Consider the following 18,237-nt stretch of genomic DNA (forward strand, 5'->3'; position numbering starts at 1 on the left):
GTCAGGAAGAGGTGACACATTGATTGCTTAGTATGCGCATCTAAGGACTGGGTTTCAGAGGTGTCCCCCCCATATATATGTAGAAGACGCGACGCAGTGCACAGAACAGCTGTGAGGAGGAACGAGAAATTGAAATGCCATTTTAGATTGGAGACCCCATGCTTAAACCAATCTAGTAAATGATAATCCCGGAATATCAAACCATTTTGTTTTAAAGTCAAAATCTCAAATCTCAGAAAAGTGTTTCCTGACATTGATTGAAAATACACAGATTATGCTTTAAATTGATTTAGGGGGCAGCCAAAAGCTGGTATTCCTGTGTTTATTGCCTGTTTGCTGACTGACCGTCCTTCTCTCTTCCCTCTCATCTGTGTCATGGCTCAGATGAATCAGTGTCACCGGTGCTGAGAGCACTTACTGTCAACCCTGGCGCCCTGGGCTACACCACTGACGGACACAAACTATAAAATATCAGCCCCCTGGGGAGAAATCGCTCAAACACTGCCCCACAGCCCCGAGGGGTATGATCTGGTCAGTGTGTGCACGTTTCCATGAGTGTGATCAGGCAGCAATACAGCTATATATTTGCATCTGCTGTGTTCATAAATAGTTGTCTCTCTGTGTTAATCACATGGTTGCTTTGTGCACATCAATTGCATGAAGTGCAGCTAGAATGGAAGCTAATGACTTGCAATTTATTTTTTCATGCCTGTGAAAAACTACATTCTTGTTTAGAGTGTGGCTGGTTTATTAGATTGTGTCAGAGAACGAATGGGAACCAAACACAACATTGCTTCCAAACTTGACAACTTCTCCATCACATTGACGATCCACCCTCCAACCCAGTCCCTCCAAGTTTCTCAACACATCTAATTGTCTGTTCAGCAGCAATGACAGATATTCTGAATGGATAGTTGTTTGGGAAAATCACAAATATATTAATGAAGTCAGTGACTCTCCATTGTTGACAAAGTGTAGGTTGCAGAAAGTCTTATGACTAATAGTGTGAGTAGGGCATAGAGAATTCTCTACATTGAGACTTCTCAAATGCCACTGAATAATAAATGTGTTAACAATGGTTTCTATGGTGTAGATCTGAAATCTTCAAAGTTTCTTATTACAGCCTTCTTTCCAGAATGCTATCACCAAATCCTGTCTAGCCACAGAGATTAAAAAAAGTTCATAAATGGATTTATTTTTGCCATAAAATTTGGCTGTATTGCATCAGAGTGAATAGGGCCAGACGGGCAACAAGCCCCAGCAGTTTCTTGATAAATTGAACCAAACTCCAGGTAATTTTATTTTCAAAAAATCCTGGCTAATACAAGTCTGCATACAGCTTTGTTCCATTAGTCATGCTTTAAAAAATGGTTGCCAAATAGAATAAATCTAAGTGTCAGAATAATAATAATAATAAAAAATCCAGCCAATTTGTGTTTTCCAGATCTACTATTCATTGTTTTCAAACTTTGGCCTTTCGCCTTTTGTGGAGAAACTATTTTTGGTGTTCTCCCTGGTGAAAATAGCTTCAAACTGGTATTTTTCAGAAAGCTGCAAAAGCCAAACCCCAAGAAAGCTTCACTCTGTGAAGTGTCAATATTTTTATTTTCTGAAAATGCAGGTATAAAAAAGAGTGTATGTATATTGTTAAGAATTCTTAACAATAAAAATCTTTTTTTTCCACATTTTCTCCACAACACAAAGTTTATGTGCTGAAAAGTGTCATGGGATGATTGTTGTGTATATGAGTGGCTCTAATCAAGAGAAATTAGAAAACTTTAAGTCTGAGCAGGAGAAACCCAAAATCATTCATAAATGTTAATGCAGTAGGGCATCTTTTGCCTAATATAAGCATACACACCTTCAGAAAGTCTCTGTAAGGTGCATAACGTGAGATGTCCAGACATGTAAAAAATAAAAAAATAAAAAAAAGGAAAGCCACCCAATGCTTTAGAAGGGGTGTCACGCAGACCACATAAAAGCCCACTCAACTGAGCACTGGACTTCCAGGCTTGCGACAAGCTCATCTATAATTTTTGATGAGTGCAATGTCATCATCACTTCATAACTATGTGATATAGTCCAGCATCACCTGTGCCAAAGGCAGAGAGGCCAAGAGCTGGAATAAATGTGGTGCCTTCACGTTGGGCTTAGAGAAAGAAAGAAAGAAAGAAGTGGTCATATGGGGTGTGAAAAGAAAATGACACTGAAAGTAAACTTTATCACTTAAAATCAAATAAAATATCAATACATTATAATGCCAAGAGAATTTTCATAAAACTACTTGATTGCGTTTTTGTGGAAAATCTGTTAAGTTGGTTTCCTAGCAATTTCTAATCAGTGAAAGTAATAATAAAACTGAAAAAAGCTACAAGAGCTTGTTGTATGATACATACCCCAAGCAACTGGGTCATCATAATTTTGTTGAGGATTATGTCCACATAAACTCTTAAAGCTTGTTTTTAATAAAGGGCATTGCTTCTTCTCAAAGTTTTCTCAGTGTTATGAATGGGTTACATTTAAAGCCTTACTACTGTCACGTAAAACTGAGGACGGCAAACATTTATTCTCCACATTTGACCCATTCCGTTAGTCCCCGGGCAGGCCCTTCACCCCAAGGCCACTGAGAGGATAATAATGATTAGATAAGTAAAACACAATAATTAAATAGCAAAATGTTACCAGTCATTTAATCTCTGAAGACTGCAATTAGTAAGTAAGTAGTTTTAACCATCTTTTTAAAAATTTTCCCCTGTCCTTATTTTTGTTATTGAAATGTCACGCTCTTGTTTGGCTCAAGGATAAATAATAAATAAGCTATAAATACGGACTTAAATGAGCTGACAACTTCACTGGGTCAGCCGCAAACTGAGACCCCCCCGCTCCCATCTATTCTTTCTTTTCTCTCAGTTTCTTCCTTTCTCTCTTTAATTGGATCTTGTAATTAGTTTCTTTGATGGATCTGGGAGGTCTGAGGCAACCTCTACAGCGTTTATTAGTGTTCTTGGAGATGGGTGCAGCTTTTTAAAAGCTCTCCTTGTTCTTTTGCTCTCGGGTCATAACATTATGAATCTGACAAAAACAAATCAAATATTTTTTTATAGCCAAGTTGAGTTCTGTGCATATACACCTCAAAGCAAAACAGAAACTTATTTTTAGGAAAATATTAAGTTACTGTGTATGCATATACAAAAAATACTATATTTGTTGGAATATTGTCTCAAAATGTTTTTTTTTCAATACTACAAAAAATTTAGAAAGTTACACATTAAAAGCACATCTCAGGATTTTGTTGGAATATGAAAAAAATACAATTAACTATAACACAAAAATATACTATATATTTTTTCAAGTTAACAAATGTTTTTGAAGTAAAATGTTTATTAGCTTACAACTGGAAAAAAATGACCAGTCTCTATAAACTCCTTTTTTGACTTGCAGAGATGTACAGCACACACTTTCATACAAACACACATAATACTCAGACCTATAATATACAACCCCCCTCTGGCACCCCAACACCATTTTCCCTCTATTCTTCCCCACCCTTCACTGGCCAGGCTACACTAGACATCTCTCCCTAATCAGCAGCCTCGTCTTGCTCTGAGTGGTTGCCATAGTAATATGCTGGCTGGTCGACATGGCAACCGCTCTGAGGTCCACTATTAAATGAAGAAGAGTGGAGGGAGGGATCGGCTGAATGGAGTTGGGACATAGAGAGAGACGGAGGAAGAACGGTAAAGACAGCATGAGACAGAGATAGACTGTCCAGGATGGGGGGAGGGGATTATGGGTGGGGTAGGTGTTTGGGTGGGGTGGTGGGGGTTAGGAAACATGAAATGTACCGATGGAAGGGGGGGGCTTAGAAAAAGTGGTTGAAGTAAAGGCAGAGGGAAACGAAGGGGTGACAGGAGATAACAGTGCTACTTCGGCTACCTATTGCATTGTGTGGCATTAAAAGCTTTTGATATGTGTCGCAACAATACCATTAACCTAATGCATGACGTCATTTACTTAATGCCTTACACTTAGAACTGTATTCACATGAAAAATGCATGTTCAGCACGTCCCCGTCTAGATAAAAGATCATAAAGTAATACCATGCTTTAAGAGCTACTTACCTTGCTATTGTCGGCCCACATGAGACATGTCTCAAATATCATATAAAATCATGTTTATAATGAATTAGGGTTTGTGTGATTTATGATAAGCAAAATTATTTACAAAGTTTAAAGACCCACTTCAATGACGTTTGTGTTTATTGTGTTTTTAACATGTTCTTGTGGTATTTTCTTCATGTAATTAAGCTTAAAATTGCATTTCTGAGTATTTATTTATTCTAATCGTTTAGGTATAAACCACAAGCTACCTGCTCCACTCCATTGCATCCACTTGCAGACAAATAGATCCATATACATCTTTATTTTCCTTATCCAAGCCGGCATCTGGCTCCAAACTGTATGTCTGTATACCTCCAATATTACTTGCCATTTTTGTTGCACCACTAATGTAATATTGGGATTGTGAGGGGCTGTAAGGTAGCAGTAGACCATGTAAACAGATGGATGGTGGGAAGAAGGGGCAGGCTTACTCCGTGCCACCAGTTCACCCACAACTCAGAGGCAAATTTCTGAAGAAGTCCTGCCACTCTACAGAAACTATGTCCTCATAAATGACACAGTTTTTTTATTTTGGCTAAAAACGGCATAATCATAATTAAAATACCACTAGAAACACCTCTAAAGTACATCAATAGGGAGTGGGACTTTAATAAGAGTCGCTCTAGGGGGTCAGTTATTTAGATTTCCTCTAAGCAGAATAAATCACAATATTTTTCACAAACTTTTCAATCTACATCAAAACCATTAAGAAAGTTGTCCTGTAAATGCTTTACCTGCAAAAAGTCTTTGACGTCCACTAATTGGTAAACTAAGAAAAAAAGAGATGTATGTAAAGCGGCTGGACAATTTCCAACACCACGGGTCCAACGAACATCTAAAAACATTCTGCCAATCTCAGTGCAAAGTAAAGATTCACATGGTCATGCCTATCATGGAATACCTTAACATCATTTTACCCTGACTGATCTGTCCTTTCCACCTGCCTCTCTGTCCCCTTTTGATCTATCCTCTCACTCACTTTCTCTTCACCCACTGTATATGACCTCTACAGCTGCTGCTGCACATGTCTTCCGTCCATTTTTTTTTTTCATTCCCTGAATAGAAATCTCTGTCTTTCTCAGTCTGAAAGTATGATTTTTAATGAATGAAATACCATTCCGTCAAGATGCCTCCACAGCAGTGACACAAAATAGCATTTGTTGCCTTCTGTGTGAAATTCCTCTATGAATTGGAGCCCTCTCTTTTTTCCCTGGAGCATCTTATGAAAGCTAGCTAATTGCATGTCCACATTGGCCCGTCAGTCCCTGCTTCCCCAGTGCACCATTCAGAGGCAATTAAAGTGAGCTTAAACAGAGTAAGAAAGTGCGTCATCCTCTTAATGCAATTAAGGAAGTGTGCCCACAAACAAGCAGTAGTCTGAAGCACGAAAACAGGAATGCGCTGGGAAAATAGAAAAGAAATTTGTGAAAAAAGGTTTATCTATCAGGCACGGCAACACCTTGGCGTGGTTGCATCATATATGAGTTTTACGGCCAAAGGTTTAATGCTTACTTACAGTTATTCAGACGTTCGAATTCAAACATAAAAGCCCAGAGTTCTTTTTGTCTAGAAAAACTATAGCCACCCATTTTAGTTGAACGTTAGCAGCATGATGTGTTAGGAGATAAATATGCAGCATATGCACAGCTATTTGGAGTCTGTAAAACATGCTTTGCTTTTGTGCCACTGGTATAAGTGTGTAATAAAAAGACTGTTTGACTGAAAGTGCCTCCTCTGTCTGAATACAACAGAACGAGAATAAAAGGGTAAGTTCAAGAATGTAGCGTAGTGAGAAAAGGAATCACATTTTCTAAATCAATGTGCTTTTTTATTTTTTTATTTTTTGCAGGTGGTTAAGAAAAGATTTAATCTAATAAACGACATACTTTAAAGAAAGCACACAAAAAGACAGATGGTGCTTTAGCTTATAGGATGAAAGGCCTTTGCTCAGATACACATATTTTCTGTGAAGCAGTCATTCTCCAACACTTAGGAAGCCTCTAACAAAGATGGGCTTGAAGATTAGATAAAAATCCACCAAGGCTTTATTATAAGATTACAAACGTAAGTCACTCAGAGATGTAAAACTTCTTGTTGAGTAATTTCTTTTTTATGTGCCCGTTTACATCCAGGTGACTTCCAATTATCACCATTTCATCCATCAGACTATTTATTCATTTTGTAATAAGCTGTAAAAAGATCATTTTCAATAAAAAAAAAAAAAAAACTAAAATAAACTAATGTTGACTCTGTGTTGCAACTTTATGTCCTTAAACAGGCACAGAAAATTTATGATGAACAATGTTACATTAAATAACATATTAAATAGTAAGTTAATTTGTTACTCTAAAGCAGGGGTGTCCAGACCCAGGCCTCGAGGGCCAGCCCCCGAAAGGGATATTAAGAAAATAGATAGGTGTCATTAGTTTCAATATATTCAAACTTTTATAAATAAAATAAACCGATATATAACCTTAACACTATTTAATACATGGCTTTGTCTCTTCTGCTCTGTGATAACTTTGCACACTCATAACTGGGCTTACGGAAGTCACAGTCTGGACCTGAAGGCTCCATAAAGACTATTGATCTGTCATTAAATGCGATATGTCTAAGTTTAACTTCAGTGTCTTTCAAGTGACAACATGTCTAGAAACAAATCTATATCAACTGACCGTCTATTTGTGTGTGCAAATGACAAAACAAGAATTTAGACTTGAACTCCATGATAAGAAATACTGACTCAAGCACTGGAAATAAAAAAATAAACCTCTTCCTTGACAATCATTTTCAAGACATTGTCAAGCAGTTTGTAGACTGACTCAGTTTTTGCACACTAATTACCATTTTTGTTGTATGACGAAATGCAAATGTAAATATTGTATAAGTAGTTATTTCACATTATATAATATAGAAATAGGTGCTTTTTGCTGTCATCACAAATATAAAGAGGTGATGAACTTGTACACACAATAACTATAGCAATTTAACAAAGCACAACTTAACTTTTCTGTAGAAAAATATTTAAAAATATGTGGAGCTTAAACTTTGCAACTGAGCCTCTTTAGCAGAAATTAATAAGAAAAATGTCTTTCCTTTTTTAGTTTCTAGATTGTCCTTGTAGTCCAAAAACAAATAATAAGATAAACATGTATAGAGGAAAGTATAGTATGAAAAAAAATATCCTTTTTTATAAAAGGTGTTATGTCTTATTTTTAACAGTCAATGATCAAGACAAAAAAATGTAGGAAGTGTTTGATTACAGTTGTCTTCAATTAGTATCCAACAGTCTCAATCATGCAATTAGAAATCTTACCATTTTACTATTAGACAGATATACCTTTTTACATTCTCTTTGTCTAAATCAAAATGAACTCAATGACCTCTTTTCTCCAATAAGACACATCTTAACTCAAAAGTGTCACCAAATAGTTTGCATTTGGAGCAAATTATTACTGGTAATTACAATTGGCCCATATTTGCAAAAGGGAATGCTTGTCAATAAATATCACTAAAAAAGTACCTGTAATTTATTTGGGAGAAATTGAATTAAATGAATATTGGAGGGAGGGCCTTAGAGCTTGACAGTAAAAACTAAGGTGTCCAATCTAAGGGAAAATACAAAAACAAAATTAAGCAAAATGTTGTGTTTATCTTCTACAGTTACAAAAGATTACTGAAAATTAAAATAGAAGTGTAAGGTGAAATTAGACATCCTAAACAGTGACGGGGCTATGGGGGTGCGGGGTGTCCCCCCACACTTGACCCCTCAAGTTTTGAGTCATTATTAGTCTCATTATTGACAAAGATTAATAAATCATCAATGCAAGCTTCTTTAAGCATAGCAGAACTATCGAAAGCAACATTTTAAAATGAAATAAAAACAACAACGGTATTAAAACTGTAAAAAAAAAAATATTTTTTTTTACCCTTTTATTTGTAATGGCCTTCCACTCTGCTGTTCTCATTTGCCATTCTTGCAAATTCTTCTGCCCCTTCCGCCCCCATCTGAGATATTCTAGCTCTGACCCTGATCCTAAATGATTTTTAAGTCATAACAATGAAATAAAATAAAGTAAAAACCCTAAACATTTGAGGTTTTCATTTATATGTTCTGATTAAGGGACAAGTTGTGGCACTTTATGAACAAAGAAAGCAAAATAAAAAAATAGCAATTAAAATTAGTAGCAATTTAAAAAAAATGCAAAATGTGTTTATGAATTTTTGAGTGTTAGATTATTAACAAAAACATTCTAAACTGTTTAAAAATGTTTCTTGAGATGAGTTGTGCTGGTTGGAGATTTTTAAACTCTTTCCCTGAACTGCAGCACTCTCATGCAAAAATGGTCAGTAAGGGAGCAGATACACAACACGGTCAGACTATTCATAGCTGCTTTACACTGGAGTACTTGACTTCGGAGGGGGGCTTTTGCTATCCCTGTTATTTGACAGTCACCATCACTGCCTATTCTTTCACCAAATGTAAAGTCCAACTGCCCTCCAAATATCTCCCAATTATAAAAGGTCCTTGAGTTGCTGTTTTGCCCCCTCTCCAGCTTCTGTCTGATTACTGAGTGTGGGGTGAGCTGCACAGGCAATCAGCTGCAAAGCACAGAGGACCAAGAGGACTGGGGGAAAAAAAATCAAATCCAAAACACGGCAAAAAAATAAACTAAAGGGAGACTACCGGACCGCAATTACAGGCCATCCAGCCAGGCCTGTGCTCCAGCACTCAAGAGCTGCCGTGATTTCCGACAGAAAAGGTTATTAGTTTTTATTGGAGGAAATAGATGCTGGGTGGCTTTAAATGGCACAGTAATGCGGGAGGAGGGGAGGGGAGGGGGGGCGTTAGGGACTGAGCGGGGTGGCTGCAAGGAGCCCTCCTGACCCAGGACTCCCCAGAGACCCATTGCACTGCCAGAGAGACACACAGAAACCATCACACAACCCCTTCCCTTCCCCCAGTCCTCATGCCCTACAACTCATGCTTGAACTCCAGGGTCGTGACGTGCTCTTTGGCCTTGAACTCAAGCTGGACCCCCACTTCTCTTTCCTCTCTAGACATGAACAACGTTACTGGTCGTTTTAACGCCTCATACTATTCCTTATGCCTGCCAAAACAAAGAAATAATATCTAAAATTATTACCACTCTCACCGTTTTTGTAAAGGATTAAACAGATGCTTCCCTTGAATTGAAATGCATATTTATTTTAAACTTCAGTGTGTCTGCTGTCAGTGTATGTGTAAAAACGTTAGTGGTGAGGGGGGCAGCTGCGTGTTCCATAGTCGACTGACAAAACAGCAAATTTCCTGTCACGAGCAAGCGAGCCAACGACTGCAGAGAGAGAAGTATGCGGCCATATTTGCCTTTGTGCAGGACTGCCGGTGTGTGTATTTTGCTGTGTGTGTTGTTATTTCAAATGGTGTAAGCTATGATCTGCCTGCATCAGATGAAGTGCTCTTCACAAGTGTTGGCAATGTCAGTGTCCATGGATAGGCACTAATCAAAAACATATGCTTTTGTCAGCCAGAAGAAACCTTTGAATGATTTAACCGTTTTTCCATGAGCATCATACAACATTTCAATCACTTAAATATGTAAAATGCAATTACAGAATGAGGCCGTGAGTCAAAATGCAAGACTATATGTCAAAATAAATAATATGCTAATGATATCTTTTGTCAGAGCGTACATGCGTGTTCATCTTCATTGTGCTTGCCGCCCATGCTCCTGTCCTAATCTATATTCAGTGCAGGTAGGCTCCAGCACGGACCTGCAGCTCAGTAACTAATGGAGGGGCTGATGGGGGCCTGATGACGACCACTGGGCCATTTGTACACACACAAACACACACAGTGCACATATACAAACACAAACACTACGGCCATTTCCAGCTGCAGCTGCACACAGCCAGTAGCTAAGCAAGTTAATTACATTGGCCATTTAATACTGGCAATTTTTTTTCTTTTGCGCACAGAGGTTGCAATTTGATAAATTTGATCATCTTTCTGAGTAAGTGAATAACAATTGCAGTGCAAGACATCACTTCTTCCCATGCTTTATTATTCTTTTCTGCCGCAGCCCATAGTTTGAAGATTTTTGGTGTTTATGAACCTTATACCATTTTTTTCCAACAAACTATTGTTCCCTAAGTAAAATGGAATGCAGAAAATTAGAAACATATTACTTAAAAGTTGAGTATGCTCACACTTACTGACCTTTTAATGGAAGCCACATCTGCTAAAAAAAATATTTTATCATTTATATCAAGATTGAAAGTCACAAATGTATTTAAAACAGCAAAAGCTTAAACATAAGACATCCACTACATACAGTTAATTGTTTACAATTATTTACTGAGAGTGCATTTAATATTTGAGCATTGGTATTGTGGGAATTTGAATTATTTTTTCTTTATGAAAAATGTTCTCAATTTGTTTATGAAACATAAATGATAACTGTACAAAAAAAATGATAAGAAAGAGATGCTGTGTACATTTCCATAGATTCTGAGGATGTAGAAAAAATCTACATCTGAGAATTACAAGTTTGAGGTAAATTTCTAAAAAGGCTTGCAAAGATATTACTTCCCAAAATGCAAAATAAAGAAATGTATACATTTCAGAAGCAAAATCAATTAAAAATCATGATTTAACTTTATTTATTTATTTTTTAGTTGTATTGCATAAAGAAAAAAAAAGCCCTTTCTCAATGTATGCAGCATTTTAGCTGCAAACTGATCAGAACCCATAAAGTGAGATTAAAAGAACATAAAGAAAGCAGGTTCAGTCGGAGCAATAGGTTTGAGTATAACTGTCACGTCTAGCTGCCACAAACTTTTTTACTTGGTACTTTCAACCCCTAAATTCAAAGCAATTCTTCAAATAGAGTCAAAAGTTGGATTAAAATAATGTTTAGAAGCATACAAATTAAAAAAAAATGTTTTTAACTAGAGTTTTCAATAAAAATGTATTCCTGATGAAAGTTGTGTTGAGATAGAGATACTTTTAACTTTGACAAAGTAGTTCTACTTCTGAAAGGTTACACAAGTTAAAACACATTTGGGTAGAACTTGTTTCTAAAACCTGGCACCATCTGCACACTTTACAACCAATTATTCATAATTTAACCACCTCATTCGTGAAGCATTCTTCACCTAGATCTCAGTTCCCTGAGCATTTCTCAATCAACATTACCCACAATGTCACACTTTAATCAGGAAAGGTCTGTCTTTCATTGGTAACATTTTTGACAATTGCCAATAAATGTAAATTCCTTTTGATTTGATGGAAAAGATTGAGTAATTAATTTGATTTAAAATAGCAATATTTAAAAGCACTACCATATTTAATTTTAAACACCCACACACTTGTGATAAGTTGATTATTAGCTTTTCTGATTGCATTATTGTGTTTCTGCATAACAAACTTCTTGAAGGTGAAATTAAATGCACCTGTCAAAAAAAAAAAAAAAAAAAAAAACCTGAAGTTTTTTTTTTCCCATCACATTCAGGGCACATCCAGCAAAACCACAAAAAATGTTGAAGATCTGCAGAATCTGCAGAATGTGGAAAACTGAAATTGTTCCAAATCTGCTTTTTAATGTACCTGGAACTTGTTTATGTCTGCTCTTTATATATGCGGATTAGTTCTCTTATCTCATACTATGTAATATCTCTGGACCAGCTTTCGCAAACCCCTCCCTCTTCTGGTGTTTCTCTGTCTCTGCTGAGCTTGGGGCAAAGAGCTGACAGCCACTGACCTAGGAGACTTTGAGGTTTCCAGGGAAAAAGGTAATGGGCCCAACCCCAGAACACACTCTCACTCTTTGCACACTCGGGGCTGCCGGCAACTTTGATCCAGTAGCCCCCACTTTGGTCTCCTGACGCCTGGTGAGGAAATTCATAGGAACAACTGGAAGAGGCCTGTGTTTATTCAGCTCCTTTAATGAGGAGGGAGATGGATTATCGGGGGCCTAAATCTCCCCAAAAAAACACAGGCAAAGAAAACTGCTGCTCGTTCCAGATGTTGCTCTACCAGGAGTCACTCCAAAAGAATCTGAGAGAGCGCCATGGTTTCACTGTGCAGAGGGGAGAACTAGTGGTCAGGCGGTGAATTTCCCTGCACTTTCTCTGTTGCTCTGTCTGGCCAGATGTGGAAGCTGGCAAGTCATCTTTGGGTGAGTGCAGAAAAGAATAACTGCCCAGGTGAGGTGTGAAAAGCTTGAGGCTCCAAGAGGGAGTTTGCACACATGTGCTTTGTTGAAACCAAGGCTATCAGATGTAAAATATATGCTGCCTTAAAGAGAAAAAGAAACTTCAGGAAACTTATAAATTTTTTATGTGAAGCTTCTCTGCAACAAATAACAGCAAAAAAGCATTTTAGCATCAGAAAAATAGGCTCTGTTTGAACAAAAACAGATGAAAATACGTGTAAAATCAGCATATTACCAAATGTTAAATGATAAAGAGGCTTCAGTATTGATGCCACTTTACCCAGCGGTCCTAAGAAGACTCGGGAATAAGTCAGGCTCTTGACCTCTTTGCCAGAAGACTGACCAGATCAATACGTCTCTCTATTGTCAAATCATTTAGGAGAGGATTAATAGTCACAGATCCTCACTCAGAGAGGACAGAGGTCAGTGTTTGCTGTTCATTTACATGTGATTGTAAAACATCAGGTCTGTAGTGATGCCCAGGTCATACATATTGGTTCAGCCTCACTCTTAATACAGCAAGCAGAAATCAGTCCATTCTTTAATTTGCAAAAACAGATCATCCTTGCATCCTAACTGAGAGGAATCATGTTGACTTCCGTCCTGAAGCCATATTGAAAATTAAAAAAATGGAGCCAGGTCAATTCAACAATTAACCACTAGGGAGGTTATTCTTTAAGCAATGTAGTACCACCTACTGTTAATTCACAGAAAATTCTAGATACCGTTTGGTTGAACACATCTGAATGCTGGTAATTAGAAGTACAGAGGCCAAGGATAGTTGAATGAACATATCTTAATGATCCACCCAAAGAAAAAAAAATGTTTTTGGTGTTTTTAACCTTTTTTTTCATTCAGTGTGAATGCACCTTTACGATGCATCCACTTACAAACAACTAGATCCATTTATGTCTTGGTTTTCCTCGTCGGAGCTGGCATCAGGCTCAAAACTGTACGACTGGATAGCTCCAATTCTGCTCACCATTTCTGTAGCCCCACTAATGCTATGTTGGGGTTGTAAGGTGCTGTAAGCTAGTGTTAGATAGTGTAAACAAAAGGATGATGGTAAATGAGGGCAGGCTTACTGTACACCAACAGTACTGCCCACAACTCAGATTCAAATTTCTAATGAACTCCTGCCGCTCTGCAGAAACTATGTCCTAGAAAATCACAGCATGGTTATAACTAAAAGGCCACTAGAAGAACTTTTACAATACATCAAAAGATGATCAGAGTCAGACTTTAAGGACCAGAAGTGGGCTGTCCTAACACCGTTGAGGCCTTGGCCTGCTTTATGCTAGTGTGTGTTCATGTGTGTGTGCGTAAAATAGTACTATTAATGTAAAGTTACTCCTTGGCACTTTCTTAAGTTTAGCAAATAAATTCCCACTTCATTGTCATTTGACCACTTATAACAGAAAATTTAGGATTTGATTACAGTGTTTCTTAAGGCATACTACTATAATGTTATCTTAATGAGAAAATAACCAGCTTTATCAGTAAAATACAACACAATACAACCTCTGAAAGTTTTCTTACAGGTTTTTTTGTCTTCACTCTCACATATCCTGTTCATTCTTAATGATGTTTCAGGCTGTGGAAATTGCAGGGTGATAGTGCTTTGATATGTTTTTATGGTCTTTCTTAGCTTTTTAAACATCAGATAGATTACTTTTTAGATCCTCAATCAATAGCCAAGAGAAGCCTACATTTGTTAAGTGTTACCACAAGTTTGAAAGGAGAATTAATCAAACTCTGTCCAGTCATCAGCTGACCGAATGACAATTTTTCACTTTCTTTTTTTGCTCTAATGAATCACATAACATCCTAATATCTATCAAATGTGCCCTTGCATATTGACCATGTTCGTCACAAGTTGTTTTTTATTGAAATTGTTGAAAATCATAAATTAATTATTAAGAAATAATGTTTTGATAACTGCTTATGAAAATAAATGTCAGAAAATTTTATTTTCTTAGAGCTACATTAATAGAAAATGCTGCAAAAACAATCAATTTTAAGTTATTTGATAAAAAAATAAATAAGAGAGAACATTGTATGACTAACTAAACCCAAATGAACAAGTCATACAAGTTTTTATTTACACAGATCTATGTTTGATTAAATAATATAGACTTATTTTAACTTTTTTTCAGATAAGCGATGAACACATTCATTCCATTTTTTCTTGTGAATTCATGAAGTAAAACCATTTTTATTTTGTTTTATTTATGTTTGTCTGCAGAGATTAGCACCTTATAGAAAAGGAAAATAAAAAGTGAAGAGTGCACTCACCATATGTGGAACAGGAGAAGTGTTGTTGGCTTCCACAATCCTGCAAAACACAAAAAAGCAAACAATCATCCACAGTGCTTAAGAAAATAAGAATTAAAAAGCTGCAAAATATATCTTTTTTCATTAGTTTAATAGTAACTATTCACCTTTAAAAACCCTTTTCTAGCCAAAGGCTATATAAAAATTGGCACAAAATCTTAAGTATAAAAGGATAAAACCTGAATAATGTAGGTAATCACTGGAAGCCATTATACTGTTACTTTGCACTCATTTTTGTCCGTGGGCTCTGTACTGTTTATCGTGGACTTATAACAACTTATGGGTGAAAAAGGACACTCCGCAAACACATTTAGCATTAAATGCATAAAAGCTCCCATGAAAAACATCCCTTCCTCAGAAAAAAGGAATAAATGTAAATCTAATACTCTTCTTTCATACATCAATGGCAATCTCATTTAAAACACTTTCATATAGCAGCTCAGACAAAAAAGTAGACTCCAGCGCATTATCCCTTACTCATCCAAATGTCACTTTCCATTTTAAATCACTATTCGCCTCAAACATCAACCCCTTTACCAGGCTGCAGAAAACAATCTATGATTTATCTGATAAGGCTGCTATATGTGGACTGCACACAAACACAAAAAACACTGCCAAGTCAACCGCAAACTGCTTTATTATTTTATATGCTACCATGACAAACACAAGGTTTGCAATATAAAATGTTCTTTTTTTCTGTCTTGGCGTGAATGAAACATGTTGCATTACCACAAATATACTATAAAATAATAGAAATCAATTATTAAAGCACATGCATAACACTGATGGTGACTGCTCAGAAATAACATTCTAGTTTTGGTGAATAGGGAAATTTTCAGACACATAGGCAGGAACAAATAAATAAATCTAACCAATCGGAAATCTTGCTTGATTCATTCTTGTTTGCAGTCACAGTTGTAAACAATCAAGATGGCCGCCCCTAGTGCTTTGGAATTCACCACAGTGTGAGTTTAAAGTGCCACGTTGTCATCATTTTTTAGTTTTCACATTTTATTGCACTGTTTGGTTTCAAGTCGATTAAGCTGAGCCTTAAAGCATTGCAGCTTTTGTCAAAGCCTTCATGAAATAATACAACTACTGAACATTTAGACTTGTACAAATTTCAAGGATATTCATCTGACTGCATAAATGTTTGATATTAAAATGCTAATAACAATGAAAAAAGGTACACTATTTTATTAATAAACAAATATATTAAACAAAAATGATCAAATAAAAACAGTGTCAACATTTAAGACAAGATTATCGTTAACATATTAACCAATGATGATCAAACGACCTTCTCACTCCTGCCTTTAGACAAGGTAAAGGCCTCCATTCCCCTGACGTCAGGTCAGTGAGTAAGCTTGTATTTTTGGACGGCTGCTGCCGACTATGTATGTACTTTAATAAGTGGGTTGCAGGTCAGGCAGATTTATAGGCCCACGGTGGGGTGGAGGGTCCAGGATCCCTTGGCCTCCAGCTTTCCTCTGTGCCATTACGCCAGAGTGAGATATAGTGGGATATTGATCCCAATGCCACTTCATTTCGCAATAACTATTACACGATATTCTCTAAGGCTGCGCGTGTCTCCTGATTTATGCTGCCTTGCTATTTACATTAACAGTAAGTGTTTTTCTATACGGACTGAGGAGGGTCTAACAGCCACATAAATGGACGTGCAAACAGTCACATGCTACACCACGCCTGTCTTTTGCTGCCTTTGATTTTTTTTTTTTTTTTTCAATAGTAGCTGGGTGGCTTATTACACACCACCTGCTAGGTGACAACATGTGCACAGCTTTCAGCATTCATTACAGCAACACAATTAACCAAAAGGATATTTTATTTACTGCAGGTTATTTAAAATACCTGTTCTATCACATTCACCCCTCATGATGCTTGTGCACCACTGTTTTATGGAATTTTTGGCACAGCAGCACTGCTCTCAGCACAGTTTTAGTCAGCATAAAGAGTGCAATTAAAATAATCACTGCAGTTTTTGCATCCAAGCACGAAAATAAAAACACAATTTGTGAAAAACTGTAATTTGCATAGTTATAAGATGTTATATTTAACACATCTAACAGCTTTATAGAACATTAACCACATTGCAGAGAGCAGCACTTCAGGCTAAGAAAACAACATTTCCAAAGCGGTGTTACTACATGTGTTCTTCACTGATACACATTTAATTGAATGCTGCTGATTTGCAGATTAGGTCAAATGAAGGAAATTGTTGTCGTGGTTGGAACAATTAGGAAAAGCAGCCCGCACCCCAAGATCTGACACCATCACCTGCTGCACGCTGAAGAGCTGAGTCTTTGCCAAAGTGGCTTCTCTTGCAGTGCCAAGCTGCCGCTGAGTGTTTGTTTACACACAGAGCAAAGCTGTGTCAATGCCAGAGGAGAAGGCGTGCAGGGGGAGGATGGGCGGTAGACGCAGCCAGTATAATGCTGACATTCCCACATGCAGCCCCCACGGGGCTGTCACTGCTACATTATGCCGCTACAAAAAAAAAACACACAAAAAAACAAAAGGACTAATGACCCTTAATTGCTTTGGAGATGTTTAAAATCAGATGAGTGTCACATCAGCTGGAGTATGTAAATCAAATCCCCCTCCTTGTTCCTCCTCCCAGTCAGCTGCTTTAACTAACTCCCCTGGCACAATCAAGTCTTTTTCTCATGAGGGGGCAGGGCAGCTTAGCAGGCTCGCTGCCAAGTGAGGAGAGCTGGCAAGTATGTCAATGTGGAGACACTTGTTGCTAGTGCCTGTTACACCAGCACTGGAAATGAGTGGTCCGCCTGTGGGAAGCAGATGGGTACACTATAGCATCCACGTGCCTCCATGTTAAACATGGCAACAGAACCTCTAAAGCTGGCCAATATGTTGTGCCTGTCCCATTCATCAAGAGGCCCATTTGTATTTTTTACCCATATGTTGAATCAATGGGTGCTTGTTTTATTGTGTCTAAACATAGCTTTGACAGTGACAGTTTGCTTTGAGTATGCTTAAAAGCATCGTATTTTATATCCACTGGTACAATACATAGATTACAGCTGTAAAACAATTCCTCTTTAAAAAAAAAAAAATCATCCTCAAACATAAAGAGAGAGAAGTGTTTGCCACATCTCTTCATATTTAATTGTGTTTCATTTTAATATATGCACATTTTTTATATTATTTTACACTTTAACAACCAAAACGTAATAAAAATGTAATTTTACATTGCATTTCAAACTTTCTCGTTTTTATTAAAACAGCCTGGAGGAGACGGTCTAACCAAATAATAGCAACTGCTGAAATTAATCAAGTGTAATCTCAGGAGCCACCCCCCAGCCAAGGCAGCTGTCTGACACCCATGACCTACTGAGAAGTGAGCAGTGTCCTCCTATGCCCTTGATGTCCCAATGCGCCCACTACACCCATTAACATCAAGCCTTAATGCATTTCCTGTACCTGCATGCTCTTATACTGTATGGAGTGTCTGATGATTTAAAGACAGCAACAAACCTGTCCCATTT

General features: G+C 37.2%; 1 protein-coding gene across 1 annotated transcript in view; it reads right to left on the reverse strand.

Annotated features, from left to right (window-relative positions):
• zfhx3 (zinc finger homeobox 3) overlaps positions 1–14,723 on the reverse strand; it is a 172,816-nt gene extending 158,093 nt beyond the window's left edge. Inside the window, exon 1 of the mRNA XM_024294816.2 lies at positions 14,672–14,723. The gene's annotated coding sequence lies outside the window, so the exon portion shown is untranslated. The remainder of the gene's footprint in view (positions 1–14,671) is intronic.
• Positions 14,724–18,237: the final 3,514 nt, after the last annotated feature.

The sequence above is a fragment of the Oryzias melastigma genome, linkage group LG3, assembly GCF_002922805.2.
Source record: "Oryzias melastigma strain HK-1 linkage group LG3, ASM292280v2, whole genome shotgun sequence".
Taxonomy (NCBI): domain Eukaryota; kingdom Metazoa; phylum Chordata; class Actinopteri; order Beloniformes; family Adrianichthyidae; genus Oryzias; species Oryzias melastigma.